At 32.5% G+C, this 26,048-nt stretch overlaps 1 protein-coding gene across 1 annotated transcript in view; it reads right to left on the bottom strand.

Moving 5' to 3' along the window:
- thsd7ba (thrombospondin, type I, domain containing 7Ba) overlaps window positions 1–26,048 on the bottom strand; it is a 216,070-nt gene that overhangs the window by 156,832 nt on the left and 33,190 nt on the right. Inside the window, exon 2 of the mRNA XM_087804249.1 lies at window positions 13,166–13,280. The gene's annotated coding sequence lies outside the window, so the exon portion shown is untranslated. The remainder of the gene's footprint in view (window positions 1–13,165; window positions 13,281–26,048) is intronic.

Genomic DNA, 26,048 nt, shown 5'->3' on the forward strand with positions numbered 1-26,048 from the left:
CTTGTTATTACTTATTGTTACTTATTGTTACTTATTGTTACTTATTGTTACTTATTGTTACTTGTTGTTACTTGTTATTACTTATTGTTACTTATTGTTACTTATTGTTACTTATTGTAACTTGTTGTTACTTGTTGTTACTTATTGTTACTTATTGTTACTTATTGTTACTTATTGTTACTTGTTATTACTTATTGTTACTTATTGTTACTTATTGTTACTTGTTGTTACTTGTTGTTACTTATTGTTACTTATTGTTACTTATTGTTACTTGTTATTACTTATTGTTACTTGTTATTACTTATTGTTACTTATTGTTACTTATTGTTACTTATTGTTACTTACTGTTACTTATTGTTACTTGTTATAACTTATTGTTACTTGTTGTTACTTGTTGTTACTTGTTGTTACTTGTTATTACTTATTGTTACTTATTGTTACTTATTGTTACTTGTTATAACTTATTGTTACTTGTTGTTACTTGTTATTACTTATTGTTACTTATTGTTACTTATTGTTACTTGTTATAACTTATTGTTACTTGTTGTTACTTGTTATAACTTATTGTTACTTATTGTTGCTTATTGTTATTTATTGTTACTTATTGTTACTTGTTGTTACTTATTGTTACTTATTGTTACTTATTGTTACTTATTGTTACTTATTGTTACTTATTGTTACTTGTTATTACTTATTGTTACTTATTGTTACTTGTTATTACTTATTGTTACTTATTGTTACTTACTGTTACTTATTGTTACTTGTTATAACTTATTGTTACTTGTTGTTACTTGTTGTTACTTGTTATTACTTATTGTTACTTATTGTTACTTATTGTTACTTGTTATAACTTATTGTTACTTGTTGTTACTTGTTATTACTTATTGTTACTTATTGTTACTTATTGTTACTTGTTATAACTTATTGTTACTTGTTGTTACTTGTTATTACTTATTGTTACTTATTGTTACTTATTGTTACTTGTTGTTACTTGTAATTACTTATTGTTACTTATTGTTACTTATTGTTACTTGTTGTTACTTATTGTTACTTGTTATTACTTATTGTTACTTATTGTTACTTATTGTTACTTATTGTTACTTATTGTTACTTATTGTTACTTATTGTTACTTGTTATTACTTATTGTTACTTGTTATTACTTATTGTTACTTATTGTTACTTATTGTTACTTATTGTTACTTATTGTTTCTTATTGTTACTTATTGTTACTTGTTATTACTTATTGTTACTTATTGTTACTTATTGTTACTGATTGTTACTTGTTGTTACTTGTAATTACTTGTAATTACTTATTGTTACTTATTGTTACTTATTGTTACTTATTGTTACTTGTTGTTACTTATTGTTACTTATTGTTACTTATTGTTACTTGTTATTACTTATTGTTACTTCTTGTTACTTGTTGTTACTTGTTATTACTTATTGTTACGTATTGTGACTTATTGTTACTTGTTGTTACTTGTTGTTACTTGTTATTACTTATTGTTACTTATTGTTACTTATTGTTACTTATTGTTACTTATTGTTACTTGTTGTTACTTATTGTTACTTGTTGTTACTTATTGTTACTTGTTGTTACTTGTTGTTACTTATTGTTACTTATTGTTACTTATTGTTACTTATTGTGACTTATTGTTGCTTATTGTTACTTATTGTTGCTTATTGTTACTTATTGTTACTTACTGTTACTTATTGTTACTTGTTATTACTTATTGTTACTTGTTGTTACTTATTGTTACTTGTTGTTACTTGTTATTACTTATTGTTACTTATTGTTACTTATTGTTACTTGTTATTACTTATTGTTACTTCTTGTTACTTGTTGTTACTTGTTATTACTTATTGTTACGTATTGTGACTTATTGTTACTTGTTGTTACTTGTTGTTACTTGTTATTACTTATTGTTACTTATTGTTACTTATTGTTACTTATTGTTACTTATTGTGACTTTTTGTTACTTATTGTTACTTTTGTTACTTATTGTTACTTATTGTTACTTATTGTTACTTATTGTTACTTATTGTGACTTATTGTTGCTTATTGTTACTTATTGTTGCTTATTGTTACTTATTGTTACTTACTGTTACTTATTGTTACTTATTGTTGCTTATTGTTACTTATTGTTGCTTATTGTTACTTATTGTGACTTACTGTTACTTATTGTTACTTGTTATTACTTATTGTTACTTGTTGTTACTTGTTATTACTTATTGTTACTTATTGTTACTTGTTGTTACTTATTGTTACTTATTGTTACTTATTGTTACTTACTGTTACTTATTGTTACTTGTTATTACTTATTGTTACTTGTTGTTACTTGTTATTACTTATTGTTACTTATTGTTACTTGTTGTTACTTATTGTTACTTATTGTTACTTATTGTGACTTATTGTTGCTTATTGTTACTTATTGTTACTTGTTATTACTTATTGTTACTTGTTGTTACTTTTGTTACTTATTGTTACTTATTGTTACTTATTGTTACTTATTGTTACTTATTGTTACTTATTGTAACTTATTGTTACTTATTGTTACTTACTGTTACTTATTGTTACTTGTTATTACTTATTGTTACTTGTTGTTACTTGTTGTTACTTATTGTTACTTATTGTTACTTACTGTTACTTATTGTTACTTGTTATTACTTATTGTTACTTGTTGTTACTTGTTGTTACTTATTGTTACTTATTGTTACTTACTGTTACTTATTGTTACATGTTATTACTTATTGTTACTTGTTGTTACTTGTTGTTACTTATTGTTACTTGTTGTTACTTATTGTTACTTGTTGTTACTTGTTGTTACTTATTGTTACTTATTGTTACTTGTTGTTACTTATTGTTACTTGTTGTTACTTGTTATTACTTGTTATTACTTATTGTCACTTATTGTTACTTATTGTTACTTATTGTTACTTATTGTTACTTTTTGTTACTTATTGTTACTTATTGTTACTTATTGTTACTTATTGTTACTTATTGTGACTTATTGCTACTTATTGTTACTTATTGTTACTTATTGTTACTTGTTGTTACTTATTGTTACTTGTTGTTACTTGTTATTACTTATTGTTACTTATTGTTACTTGTTATTACTTATTGTTACTTGTTGTTACTTGTTGTTACTTGTTGTTACTTGTTATTACTTGTTATTACGTATTGTTACTTATTGTTACTTGTTGTTACTTGTTATTACTTATTGTTACTTATTGTTACTTATTGTTACTTATTGTTACTTATTGTTACTTATTGTTACTTGTTGTTACTTGTTGTTACTTATTGTTACTTATTGTTACTTTTTGTTACTTATTGTTACTTATTGTTACTTATTGTTACTTATTGTTACTTATTGTGACTTATTGTTGCTTATTGTTACTTATTGTTACTTATTGTTACTTATTGTTACTTATTGTTACTTATTGTGACTTATTGTTACTTGTTGTTACTTGTTATTACTTATTGTTACTTATTGTTACTTATTGTTACTTATTGTGACTTTTTGTTACTTATTGTTACTTTTGTTACTTATTGTTACTTATTGTTACTTATTGTTACTTATTGTTACTTATTGTTACTTATTGTGACTTATTGTTGCTTATTGTTACTTATTGTTGCTTATTGTTACTTATTGTTACTTACTGTTACTTATTGTTACTTATTGTTGCTTATTGTTACTTATTGTTGCTTATTGTTGCTTATTGTTACTTATTGTGACTTACTGTTACTTATTGTTACTTGTTATTACTTATTGTTACTTGTTGTTACTTGTTATTACTTATTGTTACTTATTGTTACTTGTTGTTACTTATTGTTACTTATTGTTACTTATTGTTACTTACTGTTACTTATTGTTACTTGTTATTACTTATTGTTACTTGTTGTTACTTGTTATTACTTATTGTTACTTATTGTTACTTGTTGTTACTTATTGTTACTTATTGTTACTTATTGTGACTTATTGTTGCTTATTGTTACTTATTGTTACTTGTTATTACTTATTGTTACTTGTTGTTACTTGTTATTACTTTTGTTACTTATTGTTACTTATTGTTACTTATTGTTACTTATTGTTACTTATTGTTACTTATTGTGACTTATTGTTGCTTATTGTTACTTATTGTTACTTATTGTTACTTATTGTTACTTATTGTTACTTATTGTTACTTGTTATTACTTATTGTTACTTGTTATTACTTATTGTTACTTATTGTTACTTATTGTTACTTATTGTTACTTATTGTTACTTGTTATTACTTATTGTTACTTACTGTTACTTATTGTTACTTATTGTTACTTATTGTTACTTATTGTGACTTATTGTTACTTATTGTTACTTATTGTTACTTATTGTTACTTATTGTTGCTTATTGTTACTTATTGTTACTTACTGTTACTTATTGTTACTTGTTATTACTTATTGTTACTTGTTGTTACTTGTTATTACTTATTGTTACTTATTGTTACTTATTGTTACTTATTGTTACTTATTGTTACTTGTTGTTACTTGTTATTACTTATTGTTACTTATTGTTACTTATTGTTACTTATTGTTACTTATTGTTACTTTTTGTTACTTATTGTTACTTATTGTTACTTATTGTTACTTATTGTTACTTATTGTGACTTATTGTTGCTTATTGTTACTTATTGTTACTTATTGTTACTTATTGTGACTTATTGTTGCTTATTGTTACTTATTGTTACTTGTTATTACTTATTGTTACTTGTTGTTACTTTTTGTTACTTGTTATTACTTATTGTTACTTATTGTTACTTATTGTTACTTATTGCTACATTTTGTTACTTATTGTTACTTATTGTTACTTATTGTTACTTATTGTGACTTATTGTTGCTTATTGTTACTTATTGTTGCTTATTGTTACTTATTGTTACTTACTGTTACTTATTGTTACTTGTTATTACTTATTGTTACTTGTTGTTACTTGTTATTACTTATTGTTACTTATTGTTACTTATTGTTACTTGTTGTTACTTGTTATTACTTATTGTTACTTATTGTTACGTATTGTTACTTATTGTGACTTATTGTTGCTTATTGTTACTTATTGTTGTTTATTGTTACTTATTGTTACTTACTGTTACTTATTGTTACTTGTTATTACTTATTGTTACTTGTTGTTACTTGTTATTACTTATTGTTACTTATTGTTACTTATTGTTACTTATTGTTACTTATTGTTACTTATTGTTACTTGTTGTTACTTGTTATTACTTATTGTTACTTATTGTTACTTATTGTTACTTATTGTTACTTGTTGTTACTTGTTATTACTTATTGTTACTTATTGTTACTTATTGTTACTTATTGTGACTTATTGTTTCTTATTGTTACTTATTGTTGCTTATTGTTACTTATTGTTACTTACTGTTACTTATTGTTACTTGTTATTACTTATTGTTACTTGTTGTTACTTGTTGTTACTTATTGTTACTTGTTGTTACTTATTGTTACTTGTTGTTACTTGTTATTACTTATTGTTACTTATTGTTACTTATTGTTACTTATTGTTACTTATTGTTACTTGTTGTTACTTGTTGTTACTTATTGTTACTTGTTGTTACTTATTGTTACTTATTGTGACTTATTGTTGCTTATTGTTACTTATTGTTGCTTATTGTTACTTATTGTTACTTACTGTTACTTATTGTTACTTGTTATTACTTATTGTTACTTGTTGTTACTTGTTATTACTTATTGTTACTTGTTGTTACTTATTGTTACTTGTTGTTACTTGTTGTTACTTATTGTTACTTATTGTTACTTGTTGTTACTTGTTGTTACTTGTTGTTACTTATTGTTACTTGTTATTACTTATTGTTACTTATTGTTACTTATTGTTACTTGTTATTACTTATTGTTACTTATTGTTACTTGTTGTTACTTGTTATTACTTATTGTTACTTATTGTTACTTATTGTTACTTATTGTTACTTATTGTTACTTATTGTTACTTATTGTTACTTGTTGTTACTTGTTATTACTTATTGTTACTTATTGTTACTTATTGTTACTTATTGTTACTTATTGTTACTTGTTGTTACTTGTTATTACTTGTTATTACTTATTGTTACTTATTGTTACTTATTGTTACTTATTGTTACTTATTGTTACTTATTGTTACTTGTTGTTACTTGTTATTACTTATTGTTACTTATTGTTACTTATTGTTACTTATTGTTACTTATTGTTACTTATTGTTACTTATTGTGACTTATTGTTACTTATTGTTACTTACTGTTACTTATTGTTACTTACTGTTACTTATTGTTACTTGTTATTACTTTTTGTTACTTATTGTTACTTATTGTTACTTATTGTTACTTACTGTTACTTATTGTTACTTGTTATTACTTATTGTTACTTGTTGTTACTTGTTATTACTTATTGTTACTTATTGTTACTTGTTATTACTTATTGTTACTTATTGTTACTTATTTTTACTTACTGTTACTTACTGTTACTTATTGTTACTTGTTGTTACTTGTTGTTACTTGTTATTACTTATTGTTACTTATTGTTACTTATTGTTACTTATTTTTACTTACTGTTACTTATTGTTACTTATTATTACTTATTGTTACTTGTTGTTACTTGTTATTACTTATTGTTACTTATTGTTACTTATTGTTACTTATTGTTACTTATTGTTACTTATTGTGACTTATTGTTACTTGTTGTTACTTGTTATTACTTATTGTTACTTATTGTTACTTATTGTTACTTATTGTGACTTTTTGTTACTTATTGTTACTTTTGTTACTTATTGTTACTTATTGTTACTTATTGTTACTTATTGTTACTTATTGTGACTTATTGTTGCTTATTGTTACTTATTGTTGCTTATTGTTACTTATTGTTACTTACTGTTACTTATTGTTACTTATTGTTGCTTATTGTTACTTATTGTTGCTTATTGTTGCTTATTGTTACTTATTGTGACTTACTGTTACTTATTGTTACTTGTTATTACTTATTGTTACTTGTTGTTACTTGTTATTACTTATTGTTACTTATTGTTACTTGTTGTTACTTATTGTTACTTATTGTTACTTATTGTTACTTACTGTTACTTATTGTTACTTGTTATTACTTATTGTTACTTGTTGTTACTTGTTATTACTTATTGTTACTTATTGTTACTTGTTGTTACTTATTGTTACTTATTGTTACTTATTGTGACTTATTGTTGCTTATTGTTACTTATTGTTACTTGTTATTACTTATTGTTACTTGTTGTTACTTGTTATTACTTTTGTTACTTATTGTTACTTATTGTTACTTATTGTTACTTATTGTTACTTATTGTTACTTATTGTGACTTATTGTTGCTTATTGTTACTTATTGTTACTTATTGTTACTTATTGTTACTTATTGTTACTTGTTATTACTTATTGTTACTTGTTATTACTTATTGTTACTTATTGTTACTTATTGTTACTTATTGTTACTTATTGTTACTTATTGTTACTTATTGTTACTTGTTATTACTTATTGTTACTTATTGTTACTTATTGTTACTTATTGTTACTTATTGTGACTTATTGTTACTTATTGTTACTTATTGTTACTTATTGTTACTTATTGTTACTTATTGTTGCTTATTGTTACTTATTGTTACTTACTGTTACTTATTGTTACTTGTTATTACTTATTGTTACTTGTTGTTACTTGTTATTACTTATTGTTACTTATTGTTACTTATTGTTACTTATTGTTACTTATTGTTACTTGTTGTTACTTGTTATTACTTATTGTTACTTATTGTTACTTATTGTTACTTATTGTTACTTTTTGTTACTTATTGTTACTTATTGTTACTTATTGTTACTTATTGTTACTTATTGTGACTTATTGTTGCTTATTGTTACTTATTGTTACTTATTGTTACTTATTGTGACTTATTGTTGCTTATTGTTACTTATTGTTACTTGTTATTACTTATTGTTACTTGTTGTTACTTGTTGTTACTTGTTATTACTTATTGTTACTTATTGTTACTTATTGTTACTTATTGCTACATTTTGTTACTTATTGTTACTTATTGTTACTTATTGTTACTTATTGTGACTTATTGTTGCTTATTGTTACTTATTGTTGCTTATTGTTACTTATTGTTACTTACTGTTACTTATTGTTACTTGTTATTACTTATTGTTACTTGTTGTTACTTGTTATTACTTATTGTTACTTATTGTTACTTATTGTTACTTGTTGTTACTTGTTATTACTTATTGTTACTTATTGTTACGTATTGTTACTTATTGTGACTTATTGTTGCTTATTGTTACTTATTGTTGTTTATTGTTACTTATTGTTACTTACTGTTACTTATTGTTACTTGTTATTACTTATTGTTACTTGTTGTTACTTGTTATTACTTATTGTTACTTATTGTTACTTATTGTTACTTATTGTTACTTATTGTTACTTGTTGTTACTTGTTGTTACTTGTTATTACTTATTGTTACTTATTGTTACTTATTGTTACTTATTGTTACTTGTTGTTACTTGTTATTACTTATTGTTACTTATTGTTACTTATTGTTACTTATTGTGACTTATTGTTTCTTATTGTTACTTATTGTTGCTTATTGTTACTTATTGTTACTTACTGTTACTTATTGTTACTTGTTATTACTTATTGTTACTTGTTGTTACTTGTTGTTACTTATTGTTACTTGTTGTTACTTATTGTTACTTGTTGTTACTTGTTATTACTTATTGTTACTTATTGTTACTTATTGTTACTTATTGTTACTTATTGTTACTTGTTGTTACTTGTTGTTACTTATTGTTACTTGTTGTTACTTATTGTTACTTATTGTGACTTATTGTTGCTTATTGTTACTTATTGTTGCTTATTGTTACTTATTGTTACTTACTGTTACTTATTGTTACTTGTTATTACTTATTGTTACTTGTTGTTACTTGTTGTTACTTATTGTTACTTGTTGTTACTTATTGTTACTTGTTGTTACTTGTTGTTACTTATTGTTACTTATTGTTACTTGTTGTTACTTGTTGTTACTTGTTGTTACTTATTGTTACTTGTTATTACTTATTGTTACTTATTGTTACTTATTGTTACTTGTTATTACTTATTGTTACTTATTGTTACTTGTTGTTACTTGTTATTACTTATTGTTACTTATTGTTACTTATTGTTACTTATTGTTACTTATTGTTACTTATTGTTACTTGTTGTTACTTGTTATTACTTATTGTTACTTATTGTTACTTATTGTTACTTATTGTTACTTATTGTTACTTGTTGTTACTTGTTATTACTTATTGTTACTTATTGTTACTTATTGTTACTTATTGTTACTTATTGTTACTTGTTGTTACTTGTTATTACTTATTGTTACTTATTGTTACTTATTGTTACTTATTGTTACTTATTGTTACTTATTGTGACTTATTGTTACTTATTGTTACTTACTGTTACTTATTGTTACTTACTGTTACTTATTGTTACTTGTTATTACTTATTGTTACTTATTGTTACTTATTGTTACTTATTGTTACTTATTGTTACTTACTGTTACTTATTGTTACTTGTTATTACTTATTGTTACTTGTTGTTACTTGTTATTACTTATTGTTACTTATTGTTACTTGTTATTACTTATTGTTACTTATTGTTACTTATTGTTACTTACTGTTACTTACTGTTACTTGTTGTTACTTGTTATTACTTATTGTTACTTATTGTTACTTATTGTTACTTATTTTTACTTACTGTTACTTATTGTTACTTGTTATTACTTATTGTTACTTGTTGTTACTTGTTATTACTTATTGTTACTTATTGTTACTTGTTATTACTTATTGTTACTTATTGTTACTTATTGTTACTTGTTATTACTTATTGTTACTTATTGTTACTTATTGTTACTTATTGTTACTTATTGTTACTTATTGTTACTTATTGTTACTTGTTGTTACTTGTTATTACTTATTGTTACTTATTGTTACTTATTGTTACTTATTGTTACTTATTGTTACTTGTTGTTACTTGTTATTACTTATTGTTACTTATTGTTACTTATTGTTACTTATTGTTACTTATTGTTACTTATTGTTACTTGTTGTTACTTGTTATTACTTATTGTTACTTATTGTTACTTATTGTTACTTATTGTTACTTATTGTTACTTATTGTGACTTATTGTTACTTGTTGTTACTTGTTGTTACTTGTTATTACTTATTGTTACTTATTGTTACTTATTGTGACTTATTGTTGCTTATTGTTACTTATTGTTGCTTATTGTTACTTATTGTTACTTATTGTTACTTATTGTTACTTATTGTTACTTGTTGTTACTTGTTATTACTTATTGTTACTTATTGTTACTTATTGTTACTTATTGTGACTTATTGTTGCTTGTTGTTACTTATTGTTACTTATTGTGACTTATTGTTACTTGTTGTTACTTATTGTTACTTATTGTTACTCATTGTTACTTATTGTTACTTGTTGTTACTTATTGTTACTTATTGTTACTTATTGTTACTTGTTATTACTTATTGTTACTTATTGTTACTTGTTGTTACCTTATTGTTACTTATTGTTACTTATTGTTACTTATTGTTAACACTAACAACACAACTGTCATCACGCCAGAGACGCACAACTTTTGTCTTTGTTGGTTTTTAAATTTTCTTTTCCCTTTTCTGAGCCGACGTCACAAGAACATCTTTGGCTCGAATCCAGAGCAGCTTCCATCTTAAACATCAAACCATCGTCAGATAAAACCCTCTTAGCTTTAGCCGCGGACGCTAATCTTATCTTCCATGTTCAACCGCACGATGATAACGTTTATCAGCAGCATCTGGACGAACAGAAGCTGAAGAGATTCTTCCTGAACAACCGTCTCTGATCCGAGTCATGACTCACCTGCACAGACGAGTCATGACTCACCTGCACAGACGAGTCATGACTCACCTGCACAGACGACTCATGACTCACCTGCACAGACGAGTCATGACTCACCTGCACAGACGACTCATGACTCACCTGCACAGACGAGTCATGACTCACCTGCACAGACGAGTCATGACTCACCTTCACAGACGAGTCATGACTCACCTGCACAGACGACTCATGACTCACCTGCACAGACGAGTCATGACTCACCTGCACAGACGAGTCATGACTCACCTGCACAGACGAGTCATGACTCACCTGCACAGACGAGTCATGACTCACCTGCACAGACGACTCATGACTCACCTGCACAGACGACTCATGACTCACCTGCACAGACGACTCATGACTCACCTGCACAGACGAGTCATGACTCACCTGCACAGACGAGTCATGACTCACCTTCACAGACGAGTCATGACTCACCTGCACAGACGACTCATGACTCACCTGCACAGACGAGTCATGACTCACCTGCACAGACGAGTCATGACTCACCTGCACAGACGAGTCATGACTCACCTGCACAGACGAGTCATGACTCACCTGCACAGACGACTCATGACTCACCTGCACAGACGACTCATGACTCACCTGCACAGACGACTCATGACTCACCTGCACAGACGAGTCATGACTCACCTGCACAGACGACTCATGACTCACCTGCACAGACGAGTCATGACTCACCTGCACAGACGACTCATGACTCACCTGCACAGACGAGTCATGACTCACCTGCACAGACGACTCATGACTCACCTGCACAGACGACTCATGACTCACCTGCACAGACGAGTCATGACTCACCTGCACAGACGACTCATGACTCACCTGCACAGACGACTCATGACTCACCTGCACAGACGAGTCATGACTCACCTGCACAGACGACTCATGACTCACCTGCACAGACGAGTCATGACTCACCTGCACAGACGACTCATGACTCACCTGCACAGACGAGTCATGACTCACCTGCACAGACGACTCATGACTCACCTGCACAGGTGAACTATCACACAATAGTTGATTGAATGGAGTTCAAGGGACGACAAGAGCTCATTGTGACGTTTCTTCAGAGCGAGACGTAAAGACAAATATTGACATAAATATAAACCATAGACTCACTAAATATTGACTCGTGTTCGTTCATAACATGTTTCAAAATAGTGAGTCAATGAAGTTTGTGTTTGTTGTGTTTATCCGAGAGCCTGGAATCTTAAGCATGAATTCTGATCGGATTAAACTAAATAGAAGAACTTCTTACTTTTTCAGGCATGCTGGGAAATAATGATTCCACGACTGCATTTTTGTGTTTGTGACGTGAGAGTCGTGTGACGACATGTCACAAACATCTACACACACTTGTGTTGTTGTCATGAGCTCAACACCAGCTGCTCAAGCTTCTTGGTTCCAGTCCGTGGTGTCAGACCGTCTTTACACCAAAAGTGAATCCTGTCGCTCGCCTGGAAGACTTGTTTGCTTAAAAGACGAGGTTTAAAGTGCGCCATCTACTGGAGAAACGTGTCGTCACAGAAACAAATGATTGACACGTTCATTCTGACCGTCTTCACAGATGATTGACACTTTCATTCTGACTGTCTTCACAGATGATTGACACGTTCATTCTGACCGTCTTCACAGATGATTGACACGTTCATTCTGACCGTATTCAAAGATGATTGACACGTTCATTCTGACCGTATTCACAGATGATTGACACTTTCATTCTGACTGTATTCACAGATGATTGACACTTTCATTCTGACCGTCTTCACAGATGATTGACACGTTCATTCTGACCGTCTTCACAGATGATTGACACGTTCATTCTGACCGTCTTCACAGATGATTGACACGTTCATTCTGACCGTATTCACAGATGATTGACACGTTCATTCTGACCGTATTCACAGATGATTGACACGTTCATTCTGACCGTCTTCACAGATGATTGACACGTTCATTCTGACCGTCTTCACAGATGATTGACACGTTCATTCTGACCGTCTTCACAGATGATTGACACATTCATTCTGACCGTCTTCACAGATGATTGACACGTTCATTCTGACCGTCTTCACAGATGATTGACACGTTCATTCTGACCGTCTTCACAGATGATTGACACTCATGTCGTCATGAAAGTAGAGAAAACGCTGAAACATGAAACAAGAATCTCACGTGACGACGACGACTCATCGCTGTTGTTCAAACACTCGTCTTCAGAAACAGCAACAGGCGCCGCAAACGAGTGAAAAGATGGACTCAGGCGACTGTGAGACACTCGTACCAGAGTCTGTGGAGAAACCAAGAGACATCGTTACGTTCATGTTTCTCTCAGCGTCGCGAAGATGTTTCTCTTCATTGATTCTCAACAAATCGATTCCAGTTGAATCCAGTATTTTCTCGATGAGCAACAACTTGACAAACAAACTCATGTTTTTCTCTGCGAGTCGAAGACAGAAAACAGACGACGATCCATCAACAGAACAAACGTCTTAACTTCGTCTCCTCGAAACGTCGCAAACATGATGATTATCTTCATTTTCTGGCTTCTAAATGTCAGGACATTGTGTTCGTGACCTTTCATCGTCTAATGACGTTCACTCTCCAACATCTGTGCTTATCTCACAGATAAGATGACATCTCTTATCAGCAGCTGTGAGTCACAAGCACTGAGTCAAAGCCTCCAGATGTAGATATAAGTATCTTGTATTCAATATAACAATGATTGTAAAGAAGTGACTTAAAGAAAATCAAACTCTAGATTCTTCGATTCTTCTTCAATTCAATCGTTGAAAAAACCTCAGGATAGAAATGATTGAGTTCATTTGACAGATTATTAATTCAACGTGTGAAAAACAACCTTCAGTAAAGAATTAAGATCTTTGTGACGAAAACGTTAAGATCTTGTTCACGAAACTCGTCTCTACAGACGTCGGATCTGAACCAGGATCAGCAGAACCAGAGAAAACATCTGTTCCTCGAGTCATGTTGACGTCAAACACTCGTGTCTGGGACTCAAAGACTCTAAGACTCAAAGACTCAAACACTCAAACACTCAAACACTCAAAGACTCAAACACTCAAAGACTCAAAGACTCAAACACTCAAAGACTCAAAGACTCAAAGACTCAAAGACTCAAAGAGTCAAAGACTCAAAGACTCAAACACTCAAAGACTCAAAGACTCAAACACTCAAAGACTCAAAGACTCAAACACTCAAAGACTCAAAGACTCAAAGACTCAAAGACTCAAAGACTCAAAGAGTCAAAGAGTCAAAGACTCAAAGACTCAAAGACTCAAACACTCAAACACTCAAAGACACAAAGACTCAAAGACTCAAACACTCAAAGACTCAAAGACTCAAAGAGTCAAAGACTCAAAGACTCAAAGACTCAAACACTCAAAGACTCAAAGACTCAAACACTCAAAGACTCAAAGACTCAAACACTCAAAGACTCAAAGACTCAAAGACTCAAAGACTCAAAGAGTCAAAGAGTCAAAGACTCAAACACTCAAACACTCAAACACTCAAACACTCAAACACTCAAACACTCAAACACTCAAACACTCAAACACTCAAAGACTCAAACACTCAAAGACTCAAAGACTCAAACACTCAAAGACTCAAAGAGTCAAAGACTCAAAGACTCAAAGACTCAAACACTCAAACACTCAAACACTCAAACACTCAAAGACTCAAAGACACAAAGACTCAAACACTCAAAGACTCAAAGACTCAAACACTCAAAGACTCAAAGACTCAAACACTCAAACACTCAAAGACTCAAACACTCAAAGACTCAAAGACTCAAACACTCAAAGACTCAAAGACTCAAAGACTCAAAGAGTCAAAGAGTCAAAGAATCAAAGACTCAAACACTCAAACACTCAAAGACTCAAACGCTCAAACACTCAAACACTCAAACACTCAAACACTCAAACACTCAAAGACTCAAACACTCAAACACTCAAAGACTCAAAGACTCAAACACTCAAAGACTCAAAGACTCAAAGACTCAAAGACTCAAAGACTCAAACACTCAAACACTCAAACACTCAAAGACTCAAAGACACAAAGACTCAAACACTCAAACACTCAAACACTCAAACACTCAAAGAGTCAAACACTCAAACACTCAAACACTCAAACACTCAAACACTCAAAGACTCAAAGACTCAAAGACTCAAACACTCAAACACTCAAACAATCAAAGACTCAAACACTCAAACACTCAAACACTCAAACACTCAAACACTCAAAGACTCAAAGACTCAAACACTCAAAAACTCAAACACTCAAAGACTCAAAGACTCAAACACTCAAAGACTCAAACACTCAAAGACTCAAACACGCAAACACTCAAACACTCAAACACTCAAAGACTCAAACACTCAAACACTCAAAGACTCAAACACTCAAAGACTCAAACACTCAAACACTCAAACACTCAAACACTCAAACACTCAAAGACTCAAAGACTCAAACACTCAAACACTCAAACACTCAAACACTCAAAGACTCAAACACTCAAACACTCAAACACTCAAACACTCAAAGACTCAAAGACTCAAAGACTCAAACACTCAAACACTCAAACACTCAAACACTCAAACACTCAAACACTCAAACACTCAAACACTCAAAGACTCAAAGACTCAAACACTCAAAGACTCAAACACTCAAACACTCAAAGACTCAAACACTCAAACACTCAAAGAGTCAAACACTCAAACACTCAAACACTCAAAGACTCAAAGACTCAAACACTCAAACACTCAAAGACTCAAACACTCAAACACTCAAACACTCAAACACTCAAACACTCAAACACTCAAAGACTCAAACACTCAAACACTCAAACACTCAAACACTCAAACACTCAAAGACTCAAACACTCAAACACTCAAACACTCAAACACTCAAACACTCAAACACTCAAACACTCAAACACTCAAAGACTCAAAGACTCAAACACTCAAAGACTCAAACACTCAAAGACTCAAACACTCAAAGACTCAAACACGCACAGACTCAAACACTCAAACACTCAAAGACTCAAACACTCAAACACTCAAAGACTCAAACACTCTAAGACTCAAAGACTCAAACACTCAAACACTCAAACACTCAAAGACTCAAACACTCAAACACTCAAAGACTCAAACACTCAAACACTCAAACACTCAAACACTCAAACACTCAAACACTCAAAGACTCAAACACTCAAACACTCAAACACTCAAAGACTAAAACACTCAAACACTCAAACACTCAAACACTCAAACACTCAAACACTCAAGCACACAAACACTCAAACACTCAAACACTCAAAGACTCAAACACTCAAACACTCAAACACTCAAACACTCAAACACTCAAACACTCAAACACTCAAAGACTCAAACACTCAAACACTCAAACACTCAAACACTCAAACACTGAAAGACTCAAACACTCAAACACTCAAACACTCAAAGACTCAAACACTCAAACACTCAAAGACTCAATCACTCAAAGACTCAAAGACTCAAACACTCAAAGACTCAAAGACTCAAACACTCAAAGACTCAAAGACTCAAACACTCAAAGACTCAAAGACTCAAAGACTCAAAGACTCAAAGACTCAAACACTCAAACGCTCAAACGCTCAAACGCTCAAACGCTCAAACGCTCAAACACTCAAACACTCAAACACTCAAACACTCAAACACTCAAACACTCAAACACTCAAAGACTCAAAGACTCAAACACTCAAACACTCAAAGACTCAAAGACTCAAAGACTCAAAGACTCAAACACTCAAACACTCAAAGACTCAAAGACACAAAGTCTCAAACACTCAAACACTCAAACACTCAAAGACTCAAACACTCAAACACTCAAACACTCAAACACTCAAACACTCAAAGACTCAAAGACTCAAACACTCAAACACTCAAAGACTCAAAGACTCAAAGACTCAAAGACTCAAACACTCAAACACTCAAACACTCAAACACTCAAACACTCAAACACTCAAACACTCAAACACTCAAACACTCAAACACTCAAACACTCAAACACTCAAAGAGTCAAACACTCAAACACTCAAACACTCAAACACTCAAACACTCAAAGACTCAAAGACTCAAAGACTCAAACACTCAAACACTCAAACAATCAAAGACTCAAACACTCAAACACTCAAACACTCAAACACTCAAACACTCAAACAATCAAAGACTCAAACACTCAAACACTCAAAAACTCAAACACTCAAAGACTCAAAGACTCAAAGACTCAAACACTCAAAGACTCAAACACTCAAAGACTCAAACACGCAAACACTCAAACACTCAAAGACTCAAACACTCAAACACTCAAAGACTCAAACACTCAAAGACTCAAAGACTCAAACACTCAAACACTCAAACACTCAAACACTCAAACACTCAAACACTCAAACACTCAAACACTCAAACACTCAAACACTCAAACACTCAAAGACTCAAAGACTCAAACACTCAAACACTCAAACACTCAAAGACTCAAACACTCAAAGACTCAAACACTCAACCACTCAAAGACTCAAAGACTCAAACACTCAAACACTCAAACACTCAAACACTCAAACACTCAAAGAGTCAAACACTCAAACACTCAAACACTCAAACACTCAAACACTCAAACACTCAAACACTCAAACACTCAAACACTCAAACACTCAAAGACTCAAACACTCAAACACTCAAACACTCAAACACTCAAAGACTCAAACACTCAAACACTCAAACACTCAAACACTCAAAGACTCAAAGACTCAAACACTCAACGACTCAAAGACTCAAAGACTCAAACACTCAAAGACTCAAACACTCAAACACGCACAGACTCAAACACTCAAACACTCAAAGACTCAAACACTCAAACACTCAAAGACTCAAACACTCAAAGACTCAAAGACTCAAACACTCAAACACTCAAACACTCAAACACTCAAAGACTCAAACACTCAAACACTCAAACACTCAAACACTCAAACACTCAAACACTCAAACACTCAAACACTCAAACACTCAAACACTCAAAGACTCAATCACTCAAAGACTCAAACACTCAAACACTCAAAGACTCAAACACTCAAACACTCAAAGACTCAAAGACTCAAACACTCAAACACTCAAAGACTCAAAGACTCAAAGACTCAAAGACTCAAACACTCAAACACTCAAACACTCAAACACTCAAACACTCAAACACTCAAACACTCAAACACTCAAACACTCAAACACTCAAACACTCAAACACTTAAACACTCAAAGACTCAAACACTCAAACACTCAAACACTCAAACACTCAAACACTCAAAGACTCAAACACTCAAACACTCAAAAACTCAAACACTCAAACACTCAAAGACTCAAAGACTCAAACACTGAAACACTCAAAGACTCAAACACTCAAACACTCAAACACTCAAAGACTCAAAGACTCAAACACTCAAACACTCAAACACTCAAACACTCAAAGACTCAAACACTCAAACACTCAAAGACTCAAAGACTCAAACACTCAAACACTCAAACACTCAAACACTCAAAGACTCAAAGACTCAAAGACTCAAAGACTCAAAGACTCAAACACTCAAAGACTCAAACACTCAAACACTCAAAGACTCAAACACTCAAACACTCAAAGACTGAAACACTGAAACACTGAAACACTGAAACACTCAAACACTCAAAGACTCAAACACTCAAACACTCAAACACTCAAACACTCAAAGACTCAAACACTCAAACACTCAAACACTCAAACACTCAAACACTCAAAGACTCAAAGACTCAAACACTCAACGACTCAAAGACTCAAAGACTCAAAGACTCAAACACTCAAAGACTCAAACACTCAAACACGCACAGACTCAAACACTCAAACACTCAAAGACTCAAACACTCAAACACTCAAAGACTCAAACACTCAAAGACTCAAAGACTCAAACACTCAAACACTCAAAGACTCAAACACTCAAACACTCAAAGACTCAAACACTCAAACACTCAAACACTCAAACACTCAAACACTCAAACACTCAAACACTCAAACACTCAAACACTCAAAGACTCAATCACTCAAAGACTCAAACACTCAAACACTCAAAGACTCAAACACTCAAACACTCAAACACTCAAAGACTCAAAGACTCAAACACTCAAACACTCAAAGACTCAAAGACTCAAACACTCAAACACTCAAACACTCAAACACTCAAACACTCAAACACTCAAACACTCAAACACTCAAACACTCAAACACTTAAACACTCAAAGACTCAAACACTCAAACACTCAAACACTCAAACACTCAAACACTCAAAGACTCAAACACTCAAACACTCAAAAACTCAAACACTCAAACACTCAAAGACTCAAAGACTCAAACACTGAAACACTCAAAGACTCAAACACTCAAACACTCAAACACTCAAACACTCAAAGACTCAAAGACTCAAACACTCAAACACTCAAACACTCAAACACTCAAAGACTCAAACACTCAAACACTCAAAGACTCAAAGACTCAAACACTCAAACACTCAAACACTCAAACACTCAAAGACTCAAAGACTCAAAGACTCAAACACTCAAAGACTCAAAGACTCAAACACTCAAACACTCAAAGACTCAAACACTCAAACACTCAAAGACTCAAACACTCAAACACTCAAAGACTGAAACACTGAAACACTCAAAGACTCAAACACTCAAAGACTCAAAGACTCAAAGACTCAAACACTCAAAGACTCAAACACTCAAAGACTCAAACACTCAAACACTCAAACACTCAAACACTCAAACACTCAAACACTCAAAGACTCAAACACTCAAACACTCAAACACTCAAACACTCAAACACTCAAACACTCAACGACTCAAACACTCAAACACTCAAACACTCAACGACTCAAACACTCAAACACTCAAACACTCAAACACTCAAACACTCAACGACTCAAACACTCAAACACTCAAACACTCAAACACTCAAAGACTCAAACACTCAAACACTCAAAGACTCAAACACTCAAACACTCAAAGACTCAAACACTCAAAGACTCAAACACTCAAAGACTCAAACACTCAAACACTCAAACACTCAAACACTCAAACACTCAAACACTCAAAGACTCAAACACTCAAAGACTCAAACACTCAAACACTCAAACACTCAAACACTCAAACACTCAAACACTCAAAGACTCAAAGACTCAAACACTCAAAGACTCAAAGACTCAAAGACTCAAAGACTCAAACACTCAAAGACTCAAAGACTCAAACACTCAAACACTCAAACACTCAAACACTCAAACACTCAAACACTCAAACACTCAAACACTCAAACACTCAAAGACTCAAACACTCAAACACTCAAACACTCAAAGACTCAAACACTCAAAGACTCAAAGACTCAAACACTCAAAGACTCAAAGAGTCAAAGACTCAAAGACTCAAACACTCAAACACTCAAACACTCAAACACTCAAAGACACAAAGACTCAAACACTCAAACACTCAAACACTCAAACACTCAAACACTCAAACACTCAAACACTCAAACACTCAAAGACTCAAACACTCAAACACTCAAAGACTCAAAGACTCAAAGACTCAAACACTCAAACACTCAAACACTCAAACACTCAAAGACTCAAAGACTCAAAGACTCAAACACTCAAACACTCAAACACTCAAACACTCAAAGACTCAAACACTCAAAGACTCAAACACTCAAACACTCAAACACTCAAACACTCAAACGCTCAAACACTCAAACACTCAAACACTCAAAGACTCAAAGACTCAAACACTCAAACACTCAAAGACTCAAACACTCAAAGACTCAAAGACTCAAAGACTCAAAGACTCAAACACTCAAACACTCAAAGACTCAAACACTCAAACACTCAAACACTCAAAGACTCAAAGACTCAAAGACTCAAACACTCAAACACTCAAACACTCAAACACTCAAACACTCAAACACTCAAACACTCAAACACTAAAACACTCAAACACTCAAACACTCAAACACTCAAACACTCAAACACTCAAACACTCAAACACTCAAAGACTCAAAGACTCAAACACTCAAACACTCAAACACTCAAACACTCAAACACTCAAACACTCAAACACTCAAACACTCAAAGACTCAAACACTCAAACACTCAAAGACTCAATCACTCAAAGACTCAAACACTCAAAGACTCAAACACTCAAAGACTCAAACACGCACAGACTCAAACACTCAAACACTCAAACACTCAAACACTCAAACACTCAAACACTCAAAGACTCAAAGACTCAAAGACTCAAACACTCAAACACTCAAACACTCAAACACTCAAAGACTCAAAGACTCAAAGACTCAAACACTCAAACCCTCAAACACTCAAAGACTCAAACACTCAAACACTCAAACACTCAAACACTCAAACACTCAAAGACTCAAACACTCAAAGACTCAAACACTCAAAGACTCAAAGACTCAAACACTCAAAGACTCAAACACTCAAACACTGAAAGACTCAAAGACTCAAAGACTCAAAGACTCAAACACTCAAACACTCAAAGACTCAAACACTCAAACACTCAAAGAGTCAAACACTCAAACACTCAAACACTCAAAGACTCAAACACTCAAACACTCAAACACTCAAACACTCAAAGACTCAAAGACTCAAAGACTCAAACACTCAAACACTCAAACACTCAAACACTCAAAGACTCAAAGACTCAAAGACTCAAACACTCAAACACTCAAACACTCAAACACTCAAACACTCAAACACTCAAACACTCAAAGACTCAAAGACTCAAAGACTCAAAGACTCAAAGACTCAAACACTCAAAGACTCAAAGACTCAAAGACTCAAAGACTCAAACACTCAAACACTCAAAGACTCAAACACTCAAACACTCAAACACTCAAACACTCAAAGACTCAAACACTCAAAGACTCAAACACTCAAACACTCAAACACTCAAACACTCAAACACTCAAACACTCAAACACTCAAACACTCAAACACTCAAACACTCCAGGACTCAAACACTCAAAGACTCAAAGACTCAAACAGTCAAACACTCAAACACTCAAAGACTCAAACACTCAAACACTCAAACACTCAAACACTCAAACACTCAAACACTAAAACACTCAAACACTCAAACACTCAAACACTCAAAGACTCAAACACTCAAACACTCAAACACTCAAACACTCAAAGACTCAAAGACTCAAAGACTCAAACACTCAAACACTCAAACACTCAAACACTCAAACACTCAAACACTCAAACACTCAAACACTCAAACACTCAAACACTCAAACACTCAAAGACTCAAACACTCAAAGACTCAAACACTCAAAGACTCAAACACTCAAACACTCAAAGACTCAATCACTCAAAGACTCAAACACTCAAACACTCAAACACTCAAACACTCAAACACTCAAAGACTCAAACACTCAAAGACTCAAACACTCAAAGACTCAAACACGCACAGACTCAAACACTCAAACACTCAAAGACTCAAACACTCAAACACTCAAAGACTCAAACACTCAAAGACTCAAACACTCAAACACTCAAAGACTCAAACACTCAAACACTCAAAGACTCAAAGACTCAAACACTCAAACACTCAAACACTCAAACACTCAAACACTCAAACACTCAAACACTCAAAGACTCAAACACTCAAACACTCAAACACTCAAAGACTAAAACACTCAAAGACTCAAACACTCAAACACTCAAAGACTCAAAGACTCAAACACTCAAACACTCAAACACTCAAACACTCAAACACTCAAACACTCAAACACTCAAACACTCAAACACTCAAACACTCAAACACTCCAGGACTCAAACACTCAAAGACTCAAAGACTCAAACAGTCAAACACTCAAACACTCAAAGACTCAAACACTCAAACACTCAAACACTCAAACACTCAAACACTCAAACACTCAAACACTAAAACACTCAAACACTCAAACACTCAAACACTCAAAGACTCAAACACTCAAACACTCAAACACTCAAACACTCAAAGACTCAAAGACTCAAACACTCAAAGACTCAAAAACTCAAACACTCAAACACTCAAACACTCAAACACTCAAACACTCAAACACTCAAACACTCAAAGACTCAAACACTCAAAGACTCAAACACTCAAAGACTCAAACACTCAAACACTCAAAGACTCAATCACTCAAAGACTCAAACACTCAAACACTCAAACACTCAAAGACTCAAACACTCAAACACTCAAAGACTCAAAGACTCAAACACTCAAAGACTCAAACACTCAAAGACTCAAACACGCACAGACTCAAACACTCAAACACTCAAAGACTCAAACACTCAAACACTCAAAGACTCAAACACTCAAAGACTCAAAGACTCAAACACTCAAACACTCAAAGACTCAAACACTCAAACACTCAAAGACTCAAAGACTCAAACACTCAAACACTCAAACACTCAAACACTCAAACACTCAAACACTCAAACACTCAAACACTCAAACACTCAAACACTGAAAGACTCAAACACTCAAACACTCAAACACTCAAAGACTCAAACACTCAAACACTCAAAGACTCAATCACTCAAAGACTCAAAGACTCAAAGACTCAAACACTCAAAGACTCAAAGACTCAAACACTCAAAGACTCAAAGACTCAAACACTCAAACACTCAAAGACTCAAAGACTCAAAGACTCAAACACTCAAACGCTCAAACGCTCAAACGCTCAAACGCTCAAACGCTCAAACACTCAAACACTCAAACACTCAAACACTCAAACACTCAAACACTCAAACACTCAAAGACTCAAAGACTCAAACACTCAAAGACTCAAAGACTCAAAGACTCAAAGACTCAAACACTCAAACACTCAAAGACTCAAAGACACAAAGACTCAAACACTCAAACACTCAAACACTCAAACACTCAAACACTCAAACACTCAAACACTCAAACACTCAAACACTCAAACACTCAAACACTCAAACACTCAAACACTCAAAGAGTCAAAGAGTCAAACACTCAAACACTCAAACACTCAAACACTCAAACACTCAAACACTCAAAGACTCAAAGACTCAAACACTCAAACACTCAAACAATCAAAGACTCAAACACTCAAACACTCAAACACTCAAACACTCAAAGACTCAAAGACTCAAACACTCAAAAACTCAAACACTCAAAGACTCAAAGACTCAAACACTCAAACACTCAAAGACTCAAAGACTCAAACACTCAAAGACTCAAACACGCAAACACTCAAACACTCAAAGACTCAAACACTCAAACACTCAAAGACTCAAACACTCAAAGACTCAAAGACTCAAACACTCAAACACTCAAACACTCAAAGACTCAAACACTCAAACACTCAAACACTCAAACACTCAAACACTCAAAGACTCAAACACTCAAACACTCAAACACTCAAACACTCAAACACTCAAACACTCAAACACTCAAAGACTCAAACACTCAAACACTCAAACACTCAAAGACTCAAACACTCAAAGACTCAAACACTCAACCACTCAAAGACTCAAAGACTCAAAGACTCAAACACTCAAACACTCAAACACTCAAACACTCAAACACTCAAACACTCAAAGACTCAAACACTCAAACACTCAAAGAGTCAAACACTCAAACACTCAAACACTCAAAGACTCAAACACTCAAACACTCAAACACTCAAACACTCAAACACTCAAACACTCAAACACTCAAACACTCAAACACTCAAAGACTCAAACACTCAAACACTCAAACACTCAAAGACTCAAACACTCAAACACTCAAACACTCAAACACTCAAACACTCAAACACTCAAACACTCAAAGACTCAAAGACTCAAACACTCAACGACTCAAAGACTCAAACACTCAAAGACTCAAACACTCAAACACGCACAGACTCAAACACTCAAACACTCAAAGACTCAAACACTCAAACACTCAAACACTCAAAGACTCAAACACTCAAAGAGTCAAAGACTCAAAGACTCAAACACTCAAACACTCAGAGACTCAAACACTCAAACACTCAAAGACTCAAAGACTCAAACACTCAAACACTCAAACACTCAAACACTCAAACACTCAAACACTCAAACACTCAAACACTCAAAGACTCAATCACTCAAAGACTCAAACACTCAAACACTCAAAGACTCAAACACTCAAACACTCAAAGACTCAAAGACTCAAACACTCAAACACTCAAAGACTCAAAGACTCAAAGACTCAAAGACTCAAAGACTCAAACACTCAAACACTCAAACACTCAAACACTCAAACACTTAAACACTCAAAGACTCAAACACTCAAACACTCAAACACTCAAACACTCAAACACTCAAACACTCAAACACTCAAACACTCAAACACTCAAAAACTCAAACACTCAAACACTCAAAGACTCAAAGACTCAAACACTGAAACACTCAAAGACTCAAACACTCAAACACTCAAACACTCAAACACTCAAAGACTCAAAGACTCAAACACTCAAACACTCAAACACTCAAACACTCAAAGACTCAAACACTCAAACACTCAAAGACTCAAAGACTCAAACACTCAAACACTCAAACACTCAAACACTCAAACACTCAAACACTCAAACACTCAAACACTCAAACACTCAAACACTCAAACACTCAAAGACTCAAAGACTCAAAGACTCAAACACTCAAAGACTCAAAGACTCAAACACTCAAAGACTCAAACACTCAAACACTCAAACACTCAAACACTCAAACACTCAAAGACTCAAACACTCAAACACTCAAAGACTGAAACACTGAAACACTCAAAGACTCAAACACTCAAAGACTCAAAGACTCAAACACTCAAACACTCAAACACTCAAACACTCAAAGACTCAAACACTCAAACACTCAAACACTCAAACACTCAAACACTCAAACACTCAAAGACTCAAACACTCAAACACTCAAACACTCAAACACTCA

The sequence above is a fragment of the Callionymus lyra genome, chromosome 12, assembly GCF_982586985.1.
Source record: "Callionymus lyra chromosome 12, fCalLyr1.hap1.1, whole genome shotgun sequence".
Lineage (NCBI taxonomy): Eukaryota > Metazoa > Chordata > Actinopteri > Syngnathiformes > Callionymidae > Callionymus > Callionymus lyra.